Raw genomic sequence first — 19,755 nt, 5'->3', positions numbered from 1 at the left:
CTTCAAAAGGGGCCACCTGTCCACGGCAGGGGGTCTGAGCCTCTTCAGCCGCCGTAGTGCGTGGCACTGGGCACCCGCCTCTGCTGGTAGCTTCTCACTCGGATGTGTTTGCTTCGAGGACGTCCAGACGAACGTCACCGCCCGCTGGGCCGTGGGCTCGCTGCAGGCGGCCCGTCTCCTCGGCTCCTCACTCCTGGGTCTTGGGGGGGCCTGCGCCCCTGGCTGGGGCCTGTGCCGAGAGCTCCCTCTTCCTGCCCCTCCCTTGGCCCCGTGGTCGGCAAACTGCGGCTCGCGAGCCACATGTGGCTCTGGCCCCTTGAGTGTGGCTCTTCCACAAAACACCACGGCCTGGGCGAGTCTATTTTGAAGAAGTGGCGTTAGAAGAAGTTTAAGTTTAAAAAATGTGGCTCTCAAAAGAAATTTCAATCGTTGTCCTGTTGATATTGGGCTCTGCTGACTAATGAGTTTGCCGACCACTGCCTTAGGTCATTCCGCTGTGGTGCCTTCATCATCTGTTTTGAAGGAATTTCCACTCTGACGGGTTTTACGCTGGTTTTCGGCCAGGGTTAGAGTCTCCCCTCTCTGCAGCGCGGCTAGAGGCCTGTCCTGTGCGCTGGCAGCATGGTCTGACGGGTGAGGGTGGGCTCACTGGGCTCTGCCTCTCACGGGGCAGTTGGAGGAGCTGCCCTGCCTGCCCGCCCTCCCGGTGCAGGGCTGCCGGGAGCTGGTCAGCTGGGCGCACAGGGCATTTTGGGGGCAGAAGCGTGAGGAGTGTGGCCGTCTCGCCTGCCTGCCCTTGAAGCTCCATCTAAAGCACCCACAAGCCCTAGAGGGTGTTGCTGAATGGTTAGCACGCCGGCCCGCGGACTGAAGGGTCCCGGTTCTATTCCATTCAAGGGCACGTACCTTGGTGGAGGCTATGGGGGAGGCAATGTTTGCTGTGTCTCTTTCACATCGATGTTCCTCCCTCCCTCCCTCCCTTCCCCTCTCTCTTAAAAATCAATGGAAAAATACCCTTGGGTGAGGATTAACCAGTTAAAATGAAGCACCCACGGGGCCCACGGAGGCCCAGGGCGGTGCCGTGGGATCTATTTGAGTGGACTCTGCAGACGTGGGCAGGGACCCCCGTTTCGGGTTGAGTCTCCTTCCCAGGTGGACGCCCGGGCGGAGCGGTGCCGTGCGCTGGTCTGCTGCGGCCGCACCGGGCCGCCGGTAGGTTTCCAGAATATTTTGGTTTCAAAACCGGGGCTCAGACTCGCCAAGTGGGTGTCAGCGTCGGGTTTCAAGGCGGGCGGCCCTGGGCGCGGTCCGCGCTTCTGAAATGTTCCCCGGAGCAGAGCTGTGGGGAGGGGCTGGCCGGAGGGCTGAGGAGGTGCCCGGCTCGGGGTGGGCCCAGGTGAGCGGCCGGCTCCACCCGGAGGGGCTGTCCCTCCGCCTCCCCCCCCACCCCCCCGGAGGTCGCGGGGCTCAGCACCCGCCTCACGTCTGTTCAGGCAGACGGGTCGTGTCTGGAAATCGCTGCTGGGGGTCATTTCTCCTGCAGCTCCCCCACCCCCCACCCCCCGTCCGTTCCGCTGACGGGCCCTTGTCCCTGTGAGGGGCCGCGTCCCCTGACGGTGGCCTGGCCTGGTTCCCAGTCCCCGCCCGCCGCGCCATCCCCCACGGAGAAGGCCGACCCGTGTGGGAACAGGCAGATGTGTAGCAGGTTCTTGTGGAGTCAGGGCCGAGCCCGAACCTGCAGTGACGGGTTCTGGGGCCCATTTTCCAGACGGGGACACTGAGGCCAGAGCCGCTGAGGTCCTGCTCGAGCCTCACGTTCCTCAGGAGCCCAGGTGCTCGGACCCTCGAACTGCTGCCCGAACCTTCTGCAGCGTTCGACTCGGGCTTCTCGGGATCTGCCCGCCCAGGCGTGTCCCTCGGCAGCGGCCTCCGTGTCAGGCCCCGTCTGGAAAAAGCCAGCGCAGGGCCGGCCGCTGGCTGGAAGGAAGCCGACAGGCCTGGCCGCGAGGCCTGGCCCTCAGACCCGTGAAGACGGGAGGGTGGGGGCGCGGGGAGCGCTGTGGGACTCAGTGTTGGCAGCGGGAGGAGAGGAAAAACCCAGCGCTTTGGAAAACACCCCAAGGGAGGGAGGGAGCGGCCTGGCCTCGGCCCCGGAGCCGCCCGCGGAGCCGCCCTGAATGTGCAGTGTCGGTAGCTGTGCCCTCCTGTGGCAAAGCTCACGGCGCGGGCGGCAGCTGGGACGGTGGCCTGGGCTGCTGGCTCCGAGGCACCTGCCCTCACTGTGGCGGGCGCCCTGCGGAGCCCGTCCCACGCTCTGGAGCGCTGCTCAGGCCGGAGCCAAGGGAACCGCCTCATACGGAGGCATTCAGGCACCTCGGCCCAGAGGGTGGGGGGTGCCCAGGGTCCCCCAGACCCTTGCACCCCCTGGGAGGAGGGCCTGTGCCCACAGCCAGCAGAAGTCAGCACCAGGCTCCCCACCCCATCTCCCCTCCGAGCTGGCCCGGCCTCAGCCCGCTGTTGGACCGCGTGCGGGTCAGCTGGCTGGGTCGGGCCCAGGTGCCGGTGACGCACAGAAGCCTCGAGTTTCTAGGGGCCCACAAACAGACCCCGAGTCCTCCAGGCTCCGGCCACGGGGTTGCTGCCCGGGAGCGGGTCAGCATGGTCCCCCACACGGCGCAGGGGTCAGGGCTGGGCCTCGGTCCTGTCTCCCCAGGGACCAGCGGGCTCCCGGGGCCAGCTGGGCGGGAGGAGGGTCAGAGTGGCCCGAGGTGGTGGGCTGTGGGCAGCCGGACGTGGGCGGGCTGGGGTCCGAGCCTGGTGGGGTGAGGGGTGGAGGGCCGGGGTCAGGAGGGCGGGGCGCCCTTACCTTCCTCTCCGCTGGCTTCCAGGCCGCAGGCCCTGGCGTCTGCCGGGGCAGCGAGCAGTGGGCAGGCTGTGGCAGCAAGCGGGCACCGAGTTGCAGGGAAGGGCTGCCCTCCTTCCCGCTGGCACTGCACGGCCTGGCCACGCCCTCCTGGGGTCCCTGCCCCCTGAAGCCAGCGGGACCTCATCTGTGGAAGTGACAGTCCTGGTGCCAACAGCCCGCGGGCACAGGGCCCCCCCACGTGCCTGTGGCCGCTGTGGCTCCTGCTGTCATGGGTGCCCTCGAGGTGGGAGCACAGGAGGGTCCCAGAGGGCCAGAGGCAGAGAGGATGGCGTCCGGCCGGGCCCTGACCTGACCCTGGCCCTCCACCCCGCACCCCACAGGCTCGGACCCCAGCCCACCATGTCCAGCTGCCCACAGCCCACCACCTCGGGCCACTCTGACCCTCCTCCTCGGCCGGCCAGGCCAGCTCACCCAGGTTGCTGACGGCCGGGAGCCGTCTGGTTAATCTTCCCAACAAGCCTTTGAGTCACATGGTGACTGAATTCTCTGGTAACTGCCCTCAAAAGGCCAGAGGTGGAGTTAATTCCAATATGTCCGCCCTGCCCGGCGTGGCTCCGTGGCTGAGCATCGACCTATGAACCAGGAGGTCAGGGTTTGATTCCTGGTCAGGGCACAGGCCCGGGTTGTGGGCTCGATCCCCAGTGAGGGGCGTGCAGGAGGCAGCCAATTGATGATTCTCTCTCATTGGTGTTCCTCTCTCTCTCCCTCTCCCTTCCTCTGAAATCTATAAAAATATATATATTTTTTAAAAGAAGCCAGATACTTAAAAAAAAATGTTTGCCCCAATATATTCCAAAATGTTGTCATTTCAACTTGCAAATCCTGTAAAAGTTGCTGGTGGGTTTGGGGTTCCGGTGGAAAGTCTTGAAAATCGGTGAGTGTCACCCCCCATCCAGCTGGACCGGCCGCCCCGGCAGCCGCGTGGCCTGGGCTCCGCGGACGGCTTGGTTGGAGAAGTGGGTTCGTAGCTGCTCCAGGTCACCGTGAGGAAACAGCTCAGAGCAGCTGCGGGTTAGCCCACGGCCCCACGGCCCCACGGCCCACGGCCCGGCCCACGGCCCACGGCGCCGGGCCCTGCCCGAGCCTGCAGCAGGTCCTTGGCTCTGTCCGGGGAGGCCGCCCTGGGGGGCTGGTTCCCCCGCCCCGGGAGGGGGCCAGGGCCGAGGCCCCTCTCCACTAACCAGCGGGGTCCTGGGCCCCTGCTGCCGGGCGCCCGAGGGGCATGAAGAGCGGCTCCGCAAGGGGAGGGCCCGGCACCTCTGAACCCCCAGGCCCAGGAGGGTTCCTGCAGGCTGCGCGCGCCCGGCCCCAGCACCTCCACCAGGGGGCAGCCTCGGCCCAGGCTCCGACGCTGGGACAGGGCGGGCGGGCGCCTCCCCGGAGCGGCTGTGCCTGGGCCTCTGCGGATGCTGTTGTTTTCCCGCCGAGCACCTCTGTCCGTGTTCACTGTGCGAGTCTGAGCAGCAAGTCCTCGGGGACTTTAACCTGGGATGGGGCGGCTTTGTTTGCCGTCATGTTCCGCGGTGCCCTGGGTCTGGGCTGGCTTTCCTTTAGCACCTGGCACCACGGCGTCCGCCGCGCCCCTGGGCGGCAGGCAGCACCCACCGTCCTGGGCCCGGAGGTGCGTGTGGCCGGCGGCAGGCGGAGCCCTGGGCCTGTCCTGGAGCCCCCATTCCTGAGCAGCGGGCGGTGCCGCGGGCTGTCCTCGGCTGCCCTCCGCGTGAGAGGGTGCCGCGGGGGCCCTCCAGGCCCTCAGCCTCAGGTGGGAGGCAGAGCCGGGGATCGCTGCACCCCAAGACCAGCGGGGGGGAGGGGACACGCCTCCAAAGGGAAGCTGGCCTGCACTTGGACAGGCCGGGGGAGGGGGGAGGAGCGGAGGAAGGTGACAATTTGCAGGGGAGACTTGTGCCCGGGACAGAGCTGAGAGGGGCCCTTGGGCAGAGTGGCGGGGGAGCAGAGGTTTGGGGGCGCGGGGGTGTCTGCTGGGGCGGGAGAGAGGCAGAGGGGGCTGGTGAGGCTGCAGCGCTGACGGGTGTCCGCGGTTCACTCGCGATGATGCCCTCATTCCCGGGTGCCCCTTGCAGAGCTGGGCTCCCCCCGGGGCTCTGTGCCACGGCCCTGCCTGCACCCTCCCCGGCGGCCCCGGCTCCGTCAGCACTCCTCCTCCAGGCCTCAGTTTCCCCACCTGCCGACGCCAGGGCCGCGGAGCGGCTGGAGCGTGGGAAAGGGCTCGGCTCCAGGGCCATTGTGCCCGCCGGCTCCTGGGCGCAATGCCCGCCTCTGAGCAGAGCGGTGGGTGGGCCGTAACCATGGCGAAGGCCCCGGAGGCGGCGGGGCAACTGCCCGTCGGGTCCGCCGGGCCGAGACCCTGGTTAGCGCTTTGTCCCCAGGGCTGGAGCGGGTCCCGGGCGAGCGGCTGGGATGGCTGCCTGCCGGGGGCAGGAATGGGGTCGGGCTGGGGAGATGGGGTTGGGGTCAGGGTTAGAGCTGTTTCCGGGTCCTGGAACCACAGCTGGGCTCGGGTGGGAGCGTGGTCCAGGGCACCGTGCCCGCTGGCAGTGACGGCCACGGGGCACCCCTCCCCTCTGAGCCGCCCCCGTGGCCCAGGGCCGGTGCTCCGGGAGGAAGCTGCCCCTCTCCAAGTTCCGGGATGCTCCGGGCAGCTGGCCACCCACGCGGGGTCCCCTGCAGGGGTCCGGGCTCCCTCACCGCCGGGCCCCTCTCCGAGCGGCAGGGGCTGGGTGTGAGCGTGGCCTCCCCCGGGGCCTCCAGCCGTGGGGGTCAGACCCCCAAAGTTGTGTTTACAAAACCCACGCTTGCAGCCAAGACCCCGGGAGGGAAGAGGGGAGAGCAGCCGCGGAAAACAGCCACACGGACATCTAGGCGCCTCGGCCAGACCCCGGCTCTGCCCGGACCCGCCGAGTGGCCGTGGGCAGGTGCCGCTCCCTGTGTCTGCGATCCCAACACCCTGCCCGGCCGGCGGGGCTCCGTGGTTGAGCCTCGACCCGTGAACCAGGAGGTCACGGTTCGGTTCCCGGTCAGGGCGCACGCCCGGGTTGCGGGCTCGATCCCCAGTGGGGGGCGTGCAGGAGGCCGCTGGGGCCCAGAGCCTCCCTTTTGACCCCGAGCCCCTGTGTGGTGGTCCTGAGGCTGGGGAGGGGGCAGAGGGGGAAGCCTTCAGGTCTCATCCAAGAGGGGTGCCCCAAGGGGAGAGCACCCCACCTGCAGCCTGCAGGTGCCCCCAGGTGCCCTCCCGGCCAACTGCGCGTGCCACTTGGACCTCTCTCCAGCCCTCCCCTGCCCTGGGTGCTGGGTGGAGGTCATGACCCCCCAAATCCCTCCTGCTCGGGGTTCCTGCGGCCCCCAGTGCCCCATGCCCTGTGCGGGGTGGCTCACCTCCTTCCCTGGGCTCCAGGGCCGTGAGGAGGGCTCGGTGGGGTGGCTGGTGGCGGTGGGCGCCCTGGGTCCCGGGTGGAGCCGCGGGCTGTGGTGCTGAAGAGACAGCTCCGTGTGCACCCCGGCAGGGCTGTGCCGAGCTCCTGCTCCTTCCCAAGGTGGGTCACAGTGCAGATCGAAGACGGCTCCGCTCCCAGCCCAGGTCCCGGCCCTGCTCAGGGCCCTGCGCCCGCTTCTCCGGACCCTCACGGAGGTGGTGGGTGGAGAGCCCAGGTCTGCTCCCATTCCTGTCCCGCTGACCGCCACCCCCTCCTGGCAGCCACCCCCCTCCTGGCTGCCACCCCCCTCCTGGCTGCCACCCCCCTCCTGGCTGCCACCCCCCTCCTGGCTGCCATCCCCGCTCCTGGCAGCCACCCCCCTCCTGGCAGCCATCCCCCCTCCTGGCAGCCACCCCGCTCCTGGCAGCCACCCCCCTCCTGGCAGCCACCCCCTTCCTGGCAGCCACCCCCCCAGGCTGCCACCCCCGAGGCTGCAGGAATCCCTGTGGGACTTCCAGCCACAGACACTGTGGCCCCGTGGCAGACGCACCCACGCGATTGGGACCCACGGCACTTCCCTCCCTGCAGGCGCTGCCCTGGGTCCACGGTGGTGACGGGTTTGCCATAAGCCAAGCTGTTCCCTCAGCAGGAGGAACCGCACGGGGGCGGGGGGGGGGGATTGCGGTCACCCCGGTGGCCCCCAGCGACCGGGTCATGTGAGACACGCTCAGAGCTCAGTGTCGCCTCCCTGGCGGCCCCTGCCCTCGGGAGCCCTGGTGGCCGGTCCTCAACCTGAAGCCAGAATCGCAGGAAGAGGACGGGGTCCCGGCCGGGCGTGGTGTGGGGGAGCCGGCAGCGGGCAGCTCTGGCCTCGCCCCGCTGCCTGGTGGGAGGGCGGGGCACCCATGGACACCACCCCGCTTTACAGAACAGGAAGCAGGCTCAAGTCCACGTGGCTGACTCATTCCACATTTCGCCCAGTGCCGGCTGGGCTCTGAGGCGGACGAGGCAGGTGGGGCCTGGCCATGCCCGCCTCACCCCCCGCATCCCCCAAGGCTGTGGTTCTGAGGGGACAAAGCCCCACCTTCCTGGCTGCGAGGGTCTTGGCCACCTGGGTTAAGGCTGAGGACCCCATGTCTGCAGCCGCCTCTGCTGGTCGGCCCGAGGGGCTCCAGGAAGGGCCTGGGTATGGGGGACGCGGAAGGCACCCCCACCCGGGCTGCCCGCTCACCTCGGTCCTGGTGGGACAGAGCAGGATGAGGCTGCTTTCGGGCAGAGGACGCCCACGAGCCGCCCGGGGCCGCTGGCGTGGAGGCTGCTGCCTGCCGAGGCCTCACCGCGACGGCCACACCGGGACACGGGCTGTCAGACCGCGACTCACTTCATCCTCCTGAACACGGGGTCCGCCCCTCTGACCCCCTTCCCTGCCTGTTGGCCACGGACCCGCCGTCCCCGCTGCCCTGCCCCCGCCTGCTCATTTGCCGCTTGGTCCTTGGCCCCGTGGCCTTTGACCCCTCCCCTCCACCGTCCAGGGCGGTTGGAAGCCTGTAGACCACCCTCCCCGGCCACAGCCTCCGACCGAGGCACCGTGTCCCCAGACAAGGCCAGCCCGGGGCCTGCCCGTCCCCACGCACACGGAGAGCGGGGGGCCACGTGCTCGGGGGTCGGCCAGGACGTCCCAGAGCTCCTTCAGCCGGAGCAGCGCCCGCAGCCAGCTCAGGGCCGCGAGGCCAGCGTTCTGCGCAGCCCCCAGGAGCAGGCTGCCTGGCCCTGTGCTGCCCCGGGCCCTGCCCTCCACACAAAGGGCCAGGCCTACGGAAGGAGGGATGGGGGGCGGGGCGGGGAGCAGGGGCTCCCGGCCAGCGGGGCCGAGGACGGGGGACTGGACGTGCGCGGAGACAGGAAGGAAACGCCGCCGCTGGAGGCCGGGCGCATTGTCCCACCTGGGGCGGGGGCGCGTCGTCTGCCCTCTGCCCCGTCCGCCGCCCGGGGCCCCTCCGGGGCCTCCCCTCTCCGGACCCGCCCTGCCGCTGACTTCTTCCCACCCAGCCTCAGTTTCCCCATCTGTGAAACCTCAGAGGGCGAGACGGGGGCCAGACTGCGGGCTGCCGGAACTCCACGCACGTGAGCCTCCTGGCTCCCCCTGAGCTGAGGGCTCCAGCGTCCCCCACGTCCAGGACCTGCCAAGGTCACGCGTGGGCAGAGGGGCTGAGACCCAGACCCAGGCGGCCGCTCCGCAGGCCAGGCCTGACCACGCCGCCCGCCCGTCTGAGCCGCCGCTCACTTCCTGCCTTTCTCTAAACAGCTCTAAAGGCCTCCCCGACGCTGTGGCGGCCCCCGTTCATTAAGATGGAGACGGACGGCAGGGAGGGACAAGTAGGTAGAATAGACTGGAGGCCCGGGCACGACATTCGTGCACGGGTCGGGTCCCTGGGCCTGGCCTGCGGTCGGGGCCGGCCAGGTTCCCTGCCTCCCCGCCTCCTCACCTCCCTCCCTCACTCCCTCAGCACCCCTGCCGCTTCCACCGGTGGTCGCCCGCCATGTTCCGTGCCGCCCCCTGGTGGTCAGCACACGTCATAGCAAGTGAGCAAACTGGTCTCCTGGTCGAACTCCCGAGGGGATACTTTGCATATTAGCCTTTTCTATATATACTAGAGGCCCAGTGCATGAAATTTGTGCACGAGGGGGGGGGGTTGTCCCTCAGCCCGGCCTGCACCCTCTCCAATCTGGGACCCCTCAGGGGATGTCTGACTGCTGGTTTAGGCTCTATCCCAGGGATCGGGTCTAAAGGTCTAAACCGGCAGTCGGACATCCCTCTCACAATCTGGGACCACTGGCTCCCAACTGCTCACCTGCCTGCCAGCCTGCTCGCCCCCAACTGCCCTCCCTGGCCGGTCTCCTGGAAGGTCTCCCGGTCTAATTAGCATATTACCCTTTTATTAGTACAGACTAGCAGCCCATCGTGCAATACTGCGCACAGTAGGCCCAGGTCCCCCCCTGCTTCCGCGGGAGGCAGGCCCGCCGTCTCCTCTCTGGGCCTGCGCTCGGCCACGGAGGCTGCGGGACGGCCCCTGTCCCTCTCCATGTCTGTGTCCCCTCCAGCTCCGGGGGCCGGCCCCCGTCTCTGTCTCCGTCTCTGCTCGGGCCTCACCTGTGCGCGCAACTTCCTTGTCCGGTTGTGACCTGTTATGGCGTCCCGGCCTAATTTGCATATTTCCTTTATATATACATATATTTATATACATATATATATATATATATATATATATATATATACATGGACTAGTGGCCTGGTGCACAAAATTCGTGCACATTAAAAGGGAATTAATTAGAGAAAATATTTTAATATTGCTATTTGCCCTTTCTCTATAATAGAAGTGTCAGAGATGAAATAAAATTAGTAAAGTATATGAAAATCTTCCTCCTGTCAGAGTGTGGGGCGCACCATGGGAACCAGAATCAAGTCCCCACCCACGTGTGCCTCGAAATTGAGTGAGACCCAGACCCGGCTGGCCCCACCCCCATTGGGCTAGATCCAGACCTGGATGGCCCCACCCCTGTCAAGCCCTGCCGGAGCGGGGGGTGCACCTTGAGGTCCCCCGTCAAGCCCCGCATGGTGGGGGGCATGGTCTCAGGTCCCCCGGCCTGGCACCGGGGCGGAGGGGCCTGGCCTGAGGTCCCCTGTCAAGCCCCACCAGGTGGGGGGCGCAGCCTCAGGACCCTGCTGATTGCTCGTTAAGGCTCGTTATGGGAACTCGGCCTCCACTGTGGGCACAGCCATCTTGTTACGGCGTGATGGTCAATTTGCATATCCCCTCTTTATTAGATAGGATAGATGATAGATGATTGACAGAGGATAGACAATTGACAGGTGGCAGCTGTGATGGACATTAGGCAGATGATAGACATGATGGTAGGTGACAGACACTTAGACGTGATAGATGGTGGGTGGATGACGGAGAAGCTGGGGTCTGCACCCAGGGCTGGGAGGCCCTCAGGGCTCCCCCCAGCCACACACAGGAGGGCCTGGGACGGGGAGGCGCACGCTTCCCGGGGGGCAGGAGGGGGAACGGGCAGGAGCCCTTCCCGCTGCCCACAGGAAGCAGCGAGGAAGCCGGGACCCCGGTGGGTGGGCCCGAGGTCCCCCACCACATGGAACCCCGCCACACAGCCCCCCTCTCCTAGGAGGGGTGCCGACAGAGAGTTGGCGGGGGCTGGGGGCATCCATGGCACCCACCGCCCTGAGCTCTGCACCGGCCGTTCGCCTGTGAGCGCCCCGTGGGCCCAGGCGGGGACAGTGGTGCGTCCGGGACCCGGGGTGCAGGGAGTCCTAGCTGCGTCACAGCGTCAGGCACCGGCCTGGCCGCCCGCCCCCACGAGCCCCCCTCCCCTCAGAGGGCTCCCTCAGCACCAGTGGGAAGCCGCTGGCCGCCTCCCCGGGCCCCCACAACCACAGTCCGAGGGCGGGGGCGGAGGTGGGGGTGGGGGCGGTTGTGGGGGTGGGGATGGGGCGGGGGCGGGGGCAGGGGTGGAGGTGGGGGTGGAGGTGGGGGTGGGGGCGGGGGCGGGGGCGCTGGTGGATCGGGGCTGTCGCGGAAGGTGATGTCCCCCTCAGACAGGGAGCCGGTCTCATACCTGGGGGCATCGTGGGTGCGGGCAGCGGGCGCTGGGCAGTCGCACCCGCAGCCAAGGGGCACGGAGGGTGGTGTCCCTGCTTGTGCTCGCAGAGTCGTGGTGTCCACGGACCCGCGGGCTCCAGCCGGGGCCAGGCCCTCCCACAGGAGGCTTCAAAGAGCAGGCCAAGGAGGGGCAGCCTGTCCGTGGGGCCCCACCCGCCTGCCCACCCGGCCTGTGCTCCCCACGTGCAGGCCCTGGGACCCGTGTTCCCTCCGTGTGGGAGTGGGGGGACAGGGCAGCTCTGCGGGAAGGAGCCCGGGTGACTGGGAGACCCCGCCCTGGGCCCTGCCCCCCTCCCCTTCCTCAGCCCATCCGGCTCCCAAACCTCACTTCTGACGGATCCCTCACCCCTGGGAGGGCAGCCGCCCCCCTCCCTGCAGGGGTTACAGCCCATTTGGCCCAGCGAGGGGGGTGGGGGGCTCACCACCCTTGCCCTGGCCTTCGGGGGCCCGTCTGACCAGCCTGAGTCCCCACCCCACCCCACTGACCCCACCTGCCCGGCCTCCCTCGGCGCCCTGCTCGGCTGGCTCAGGGGCCCCTCGGGCACCGGGCTGGGATTAGACTGGGCCTCAGTCTTCCGAGCTGCATGCTGGGCTCGCAGTCCTGCCCCCCAGTGCCCCTCTGGCCCTGAGCCGATCCCCCGGGCGAGGGGCCGCCCCGCTGGGCGCAGGAACCTGGGCACTGCCTCCTCGCTCCGGGGTCGGTAAGGGAGCCAGTGGGGGTGTGTGGGCGGCTGGGGCTGGGGCTAGACCCCTGGGGTCAGCGCAGACCTGGGTTCGGGCTGGGAGGGAATTCAGAGCCCAGACCCACCCTGTCAGAGCACACGTCTTCCCGAAGTCACAGGTGGGAGAGGAGACGCAATTCCCAGGGGAAATGGCTCAGGACACAGTCACTGAGGGAAAGGCCCTGGAGCTTGGAGGTGAGGAAGGTCAGGAGACGTGCCGGGGGGCGGGGGGGGATGTGCTCCAGGAGGGAGAGGCCTGGGTCCCGTCCTCAGGGTTTTGGGGGGAGATGTCAGGGGCCCCGGGGAGAGCTCAGGTGACCTTTCAGGGTCCGGGTCCAGGACTGGCCGCCTGGGCAGCGGCCGTTACCACGCGGCTGGGCCGGAGGGCAGCTGGGCGGGTCGGCTGCTGGGCTGGGCCTGGAGCTAAAACCCGCTGTGGCCCGGATGCTGTCCGGGAGGAAAGGTCAGGGGTCCCAACCGCCTGAGCAAGGGCACGTCGCTCCAGAGGAAGGTCCCTGGGGAGGGCCCGCCCACGTGTCCTTTGCTAGGCACCGGGGCTGCCCGCCTGGCCACCTCTGCCCTCCCCGCCTCCTGCTCTGCTCAGTCTGTCTAACCGCCTCCCACACCGGGTGGGGGGCCTGGGGGCGGAGCTTGGCCCCCAGGAGCTCAGGGCAGTGCTCGATGCTGCTGCCCCCAGCGGGCCCTGCCCGCAGAGGAGGCCTGAGCACCAGGGATGGGGGGGCGGGGCCTCTCTGAGCCTCATTCTCCGTCTCCAGGGGTGGGGGCGTCAGGCGTCAGGCGTCAGGGGGAGGTAATTCAACGTTTGACCAAGTACAGCAGCTGAAGTTGAGGCTGGCAGCTGTGAATGGCCTGCGATGATGTGACAAATATCCAATAGCCTTTGGCAGAACAAGGTTCCCCGCCCCTGGCTGCAATGGGGCCTCTGTCGCAGGCAGCCCCGGGGCCCGCCCCCCCCCCCCCCAGGAGGAAGGGGAGGCAGGCCTGTGCCCCCAGCGGGAGAGCTCAGAAAGCCCCACCGGGCGAGGCAGGCGAGGCCCCACCCGCACCCACCGTGACCCCTGCACTGTGACCCCCGCACCCGGCCTGGGAGGCCTGCACTCTCCTCTGCCTGCCTGGGGCCTCGCCCACGTGGGGAGGGAACCGGGAGCTCGCAGTGGCCAGGGGCCCAGCGGCTGGGGGTGGGGAGGGCCACGAGGCCTCCGGTGGCCGGCCAGCCCTGCAGGCACCCTCCCCCCCTGCCCCCCCCCCCCCCCGGTGTCAGGGCATCCAGGTGGGACCCAGCCGAGCCTCACGGGTCGGGTGCCGTGGGCATTGCCCCGCCTGCATGGTGCTGTGGGAGCAAACAGACCGGCTGCCGGCCCCGCCCGGCCCTCCCGGACGTGCGGATTTGCCCGGGGCAGGGAGCGGGGTCCCCACCCAGCTCCGGTGGGCTCTTCCCCGCCGACACCTGGACTCCACAGCCCTTCCCGTCCCGGGGCTCCCACGGGAGCCGCTCACCAGGTCGGGAGGGGTGGTCAGAGTTGGCGCCCTGGAGGAGGAGGCCCCTGAGTGGGGCCTTGAGGAGGAGCAGGAATGAGGAGGCAGGGAAGGCCCTGCAGGGAGAGGGCCGGGCCCAGCACTGGGCGGGAGGCACCAGGGTCTGACACTTCCGGGTGCAGGCAGCATCGCACCCATTCGGTGCTGGGACACCGGGGCCCGACAGGAGCCGTCTCCCCAGAGCCCACGATGAGGGTGCAGGTCCGGGCTCCAGCCCAGCGCTCTTTGCAGCCCCCCATTCTCTCATGTCCCGAGCCCCCCCCCCCAGGACAATCACCCAGCCTGGCCCCATCCTGGGCGACTCCCGAGGCCGCCAGGCTGCCCTGAGCCCTCCTCAGGGTCCCTCAGGACCCTGTCCTGGGACTTGCGCCCGACAACTTGCCGATGGGGAGGTCGGAGGTCGGCATGGAAACCCTCAGCCCCACCGGCCGGAGTCAGGTCCGGGACCAGCTTCCGGCCGGCGCCCTCTGCTGGGTGCTCGGTGGCCTTGGCACACAACAGCGGCTCCTCTCCCCACGCTGGGCCTGTGCCCTCTGGTCAGGCTGATGACTGAGGGCAGTTTGAAAGCACCGGCCACCACTACACAGGTGGGGAAACTGAGGCCCAGGAGGCGAGGGGCGCGCTGGGGACAGCGTGGCCAGCAGGGGGCACCGGGCTCCGCTCTCTGCTTCCCTTGGCCACGAGGCCCCCCCAGGCCAGGCCTTAGCGCCCAGGTTCTCAGGACGCCCTGGGAGGGGCGCAGTCCCCCCGGATCCGCATCTGTAACAAGGCCTTTCCCTCGTGTCTGCGCAGCCTGCGGGTGAGGGCTTCCGGCCATTGCCCTGATGGGGAGACAGGCCACTGCCAGGCCCATTGCTGCGAGCCACCCTCGCAGGGGCGCTGGGGGCCCCCGAGACTCCAAAGCCCTTGGTGGTACCACTCGGGGGCCGGGCCGAGGGCCAGGCTCCCTGGTGGCCTCCCCTGGTCCCCACAGTGAGTGACCCGTGATGGCAGCCATGTTTGAGGAAGCTCAGCTAGCCCGCCAGGCCAGCCAGGAAGGCGGGTCTGGGCCGAGGCCGCAGCCAGCTGACCTCGCCGGGGGGCACCGTGATGCCTCCCGCAGATGGAGGCCGGCCGGCGGACGCACAGCAGCTGGGTCTGCGGAAGAAGGGCTGAGAGTCCGGGGAGATGGGAAATGGCGGGGGGGCGGAGCCTCAAGGGCCCAGAGCCCCTCCAGCCCAGGCCAGAGTCCGGGAGGGCAACAGGGCCAAGTCCCCCCTCGGCGCTGCTCTGTGACCTGGCACGACCCCTCTCCATGCCTCGCGCCCAACGTCTACAAGGCACCGGCTGCACACGCGGGGGACGAGAGAACACATGGCTCAGCGCACGCGCATGCGCACGCACACGTACTCACACGCACATGCGTGCGTGCGTGCGGAGTGTCCAATGGTCATTCTGCCCGGAAGACAGCGAGACAGGACGCAGCGCCCCGCGCCTCCCGCCTCCCGTGGCGCCGGCCCAGCGTGGAGCTGCCGTGAGACGCGGCGCGGGAAGTGGGCTCGTGGCTCGTCCGTCAGGTTGGTGTCGCTCGCACGGGAAGCGATCGTTGGCCTATCGGGCTCACCACGGCCACCGCGCTGTGTCCTGGCCCCTGGCCCCCGGCTCTGACTGCCGGTGGGGTGCAGCGGGCGAGGGGAGGTGGGCCCTGCAGCCGGGCGCTGCCCCGAGGCCCCCCACCCCCAGGGGCTGGAGCAATGGCCAGCAGAGGGAGCGGCGACCCGAGGGGTGCGGAGTGAGGGAGGTCGCAGAGGTGAGTCAGGCCGGGCTGCGGCCGGGGACGAGCCTGCCCGGCGGGAGCCCCTCGGGGGCCTCTGGCCAGCACAGCCGGGACCGCGGCCCTGCCCCTGCCTTGGACACGTCGGAGGTCAGTGCCGTCCCAGTCACTGCCTCACGCTCCGGAACCCCCCCTCCCCCCGCCAGCGCCACGTGGTTCCCAGCCGCTCAGGCCGACCCGCTGGCTCCCAGCACGGCTCCCAGCACTCCCACCAAGCCTGTTGGGAAGGCCCCGGGGAGCCACCAGCTCCCGAAATCCCTCACGCCAGTTCCAGGACAGCTGGGGGGGGGGGGGGGACCCAGAGCTGTGAGCACCATCCAGCCCTGGAGAGTGGGGCTGGGGCTGGGGCCGGAGGTGGGGGGTGGACAGGACGGGGACGGAGACACGGAGAGAGGGTGGTGGCCGGCAAAGCCACAAGGTGGATGGAGACCTTAGAGGCCCATGACACAGGGTCGGGGGGGGGGGGGGGCGGGAGAGAGAGAGAGGCCCCCAGGGAACACGGCCCGCACTGGGCACCCAGCCCCGCAGACATGCCCAGGCTGGGGGAGGGGTGGCACCCCCGAGTTGGGGTCTGACCGGGAGGGCACGGAGCAGGCGGGGGGGTTGGGTGGATGATGAGTGCAGGGATGGGGTCCCCACTGGGGTGACCATCTGACGGGTGGGCCCCGTCGGGGAGACAGGCCGGGGCCAGGTCGCTGGTCCGAGGACCACAGCCCCGAACGCAGGAGGACACACTGGCTGGGACACTGCCCTCGTGTCCTTGGCACTCTGACCACCCCCCCCCGCAGCTGACCAGGGGCCTGAGAGAAGGGCCCGCGGCCCCGGTCCCAGGGGCCTGGGCACTGCCCTCCGAGCAGCGTGGCCAAGCCCGTGGCATTTCCCCAGACCCAGGAGCAGCAGCCGGGAGAGCGGGGGGGAGGGGCTGTCACCTACGAAGGCCGGGGGGTGGGAGGGGCGTTGGGGAGACGGAGGCCGGGGCGCCTGGCGCTCCACGCCCAGGGCTCAGCCTGGGCCTCGGGCAGGGGCCGGGCCGTAGAGGTGAGAGGGCCCGTCTGTGGCCGGCAGTTGGGCAGACGGAGCAGAGCAGGATGGTGAGAGGTGACAGGACGGGAAGCCCTGGTGCCAGCCAAGGGGGGACCTCCCCCCGCCCGGGTGACCCCCCGCTGATCGCTGGTCATGGGTGTGCACCCTGACCTTCCTCTCCAGCCAGCATCAGGCCTCAGACCAGCAGCAAGGCCAGCGCGGAGCCCGGCACCGAGGGGAGCGGGAGAGGCCCCGCGGGGAGGGAAGGTGGGGTCGGGGAGCTGCGCCCCATGGCGTGTGCGTGTGGGGCCTGGTGGGGACGGACGGGCTGAGCGGCGCCGGGCCTGGGGGCGGAGGGCCGGGCCTGGGGGCGGAGGGCCGGGCCTGGGGGCGGAGGGCCGGGCCTGGGGGCGGAGGGCCGGGCTGTGGGTGGGCAGGAGGGAGTGGGGACCCTTGCCCTCACCGCCTCCTCCCTCCTCTCATTTCCTCGGCCTGCCCCCCACCCCCTCCCTGACCCGGAGCGGGCCGCCCGGGGCCCAGCATGCCAGTCTCCCCGGCCGCCCCGCCGCCCCGCCCTGCCCCCCATCTGACTCCGCTCCCACTTCCCCGGGATGGGACGGGACAGGAGACTTTTCTCAAAAACATTTCCTTTGCAAAATAATCCTTCGAAATACGTTTTTGGAAACAGCTCCTGATCCGAACAGGAAGACGTTAATTACGGGCCCTTCCCAGAGGTCCTGGGGGAGGAAGCCTGGTGGTCAGCACACGAGTGGGGCCGGGGGCCCGCTCTGCCCCTGCCCTCCCCGGTCAGGGCTGGGCCCAGCCCCTCAGCCCACAGACAGGGACGGAGACCCAGGGTCGGCTAAGGACACGGCAAGGTCACGGGTTTGAAACACAGCAGGCGGAGCCCCTCCCTCTATAGCCACCCGTGTCCGTGTGAGAGCGAGGATAGGCCTGTGTGAGTGTGTCTCTGTGAGTGTGTGCCTGTGTGTGTCTGTGGGTATCTCTGTGTGTGTCTATGTGTGTGTGTGTGTGTGTGTGTGCCTGTGCCTGTGAGTATGAGTGTGAGTGTATGTGGTGTGTGCCTGTGAGTGTGTGTGTGTGTGGGTATCTCTGTGTGTGTCTGTGTGAGTGTGTGTGTGCGTGTGTGTGAGTGTGCGTGTGTGTGTGTGCATGTGAGTGTGTGTGCGTGCGTGTGTGAGTGTGTGTGGGTATCTGTGTGTGTATGTGTCTTTGTGAGTGTGAGTGTGTGTGTGTGTGTGTGAGTGTGTGTGTGTGTGTGTGTGTGTGTGTGTGTGTGGGGGGGTATCTCTGTGTGAGTGTGTGTGCGTGTGTGTGTGTGAGTGTGCGTGTGTGTGAGTGTGTGTGTGTGCCTGTGCGTGTCTATGTGTGTGGGGGTATCTCTGTGTGTGTCTGTGTGAGTGTGCGTGTGTGTGTGTGTGCATGTGAGTGTGTGTGTGTGTGTGTGAGTGTGTGTGGGTATCTGTGTGTGTATGTGTCTTTGTGAGTGTGTGAGTGAGTGAGTGTGTGTGTGTGTGTGTGAGTGTGAGTGTGGGTATCTGTGTGTGTATGTGTCTTTGTGAGTGTGTGTGTGTGTGTGAGTGTGAGTGTGTGTGAGTGTGAGTGTGTGTGAGTGTGTGTGTGAGTGTGAGTGAGTGTGTGAGTGAGTGTGTGTGTGAGTGTGAGTGTGAGTGAGTGTGAGTGAGTGTGAGTGTGAGTGAGTGTGTGTGTGAGTGAGTGCAGCCACGCAGGGTGGGTGAGGAAAGCACAGGGTTACTGGGTCTGCTGGGCTGGAGCTGGGCCCCCTGAGCCTGCCTGCCCCCAGGCCACCTTCCCAGGTGCACAGTGGAGCTGGGCGGGGCCTGGAGGAGGAAGGTGGGGGCTCCGGACCACCCAACAGGCAGGGACCATGTGGTTCCACGGGGCCTGACCAGGCTGCTGCGGACAGCCTTCTGGATCTTTCTGTGTGTGCGCCCACCTCAGCGGCTCTGATCCCTCGCCCTGCACGTCCTATAGGTACAGGCTGCGGGCCTGACCGCCAGCACGCAGCCCGGGCCCCTGGTGCGTGTGTCTGAGGGCTGAGCCCGGGGCCATCCTGACGCCCCTCCCCCTCGGCCGGCCACCCCCCTCCCCCGTATCAGATGCTGTTGAAACAGGTGACTGACTCCCATTTTTCCTGTCCATTTTCTGTCCATCCACCCACCTACCTGTCCATCCACCAGCCATCCACCCGGCCATCCATCTCTCTGTCCCTCAGCCCTAACTCCCATCCTTCCTGCCCATCCCTCTGTCTCTCCATCACAGGCCCGCCCACCCGTCTGTCCAAAGGGGTCGCAGAGGATGTGGTGGAGACGCGGGTGGAGCGCCCGCACCTCCCAGCTCTGCCGGCTCCGTCTTCCTCTTCCTCCCGCCCCGCCCCCCAAGAACTGCTTCCTCTCCACACCACCGCCCAGAGCAGGGCTCTGAGGGCAGAGCCATCGCTGCCTCCTGGCCGCTGGCCCAGGTTCCCGGGCACCGGGCGGGTGGGTGCCGAGTGGAACTGGCCGTTGTCATCAGCGGGCTGCGTCCCCGGCGCTGCAGAGGGGACGGCTGTCCACGTGGACGGTCAGACGCAGCCCTTGCCGCCCCCCAGCGCGGGGCAGCCCTCGTCCGGGAGAGGCTGTGGGAACGCAGGCGTCAGGGCGTCTTGGGGGTGTTGGTCACCCCAGGCTTGGGGTCAGGGCCCTGGACTGAGCCCAGGATGATTCGATGGGGAAAAAATGCCCCAAGGGGAGAATCGCGCCTGGACTGCCAAAACGGCCCGGGCTTATCACAGCTTCCTCCTCATCACCGCGGGCGAGGGGGCCCTGGGCCGTCAGCCCCATCCAGGCCCCGAGCCGGAGAGGAGGACCCTGTCTCACTCACGCCTCTTCTCTGGCTGCCACGGGGGTGTCTGTCCCACCGTCTCTGTCCCCCCGTCTCTCTGTCCCTCACTGCCTGTGGCTTCATCTTGGTCTCCCTCCCTCTCCCCCACCCCACTGCCCTCTGGTCCGACAGCCCAGGCCGTCCCTGTGCCCCGTCCCCAGGGCGTTCCTCCCCCGCGGCTGCCAGGAGTGACCTCGGTCCAGGCAGCGACCCCCACGAGTGCCCCCCGATCTGCATTCCCCTCGTGCCCGCCTGGGTGCAGGCGCGTCCGGTGTGGGCCCGGGAACAGGACCTGCTGTGGTCGGCCTGTGACCCAGCATCCCCGGCCTACACGCAGGAAGGAGTGGTGGGTGGGGGTCATGTGGGCGGTGGGAAGGGCACCAGAGCTAGACCCGTGGGGTCAGAGGGACCTGGGTTCAGCAGCCTCGGGACTTGGGTTCTGGCTGGGAAAGAATTCAGAGCCGAGGCCCAGACTGTAAGAGAACATCCTGTTTAATAAAAGGCCAACATGCAGATCGGGCGAGTGACCTGCACTGACCACCAGGGGGCAGACGATCAACACAGGAGCTGCCCCTTGGTGGTCGGTGCGCTCCCACAGGAGGAGCGCCGCTCAGCCAGAAGCCGGGCTCATGGCTGGCGAGCACAACAGCGCGAAGGGTGTCCGACTGCCAGCTTAGGCCCGTTCCCCCCCCCCCCT

This window comes from Eptesicus fuscus, chromosome 6 (assembly GCF_027574615.1).
Source record: "Eptesicus fuscus isolate TK198812 chromosome 6, DD_ASM_mEF_20220401, whole genome shotgun sequence".
Taxonomy (NCBI): domain Eukaryota; kingdom Metazoa; phylum Chordata; class Mammalia; order Chiroptera; family Vespertilionidae; genus Eptesicus; species Eptesicus fuscus.
This window is presented reverse-complemented; position numbering follows the sequence as displayed.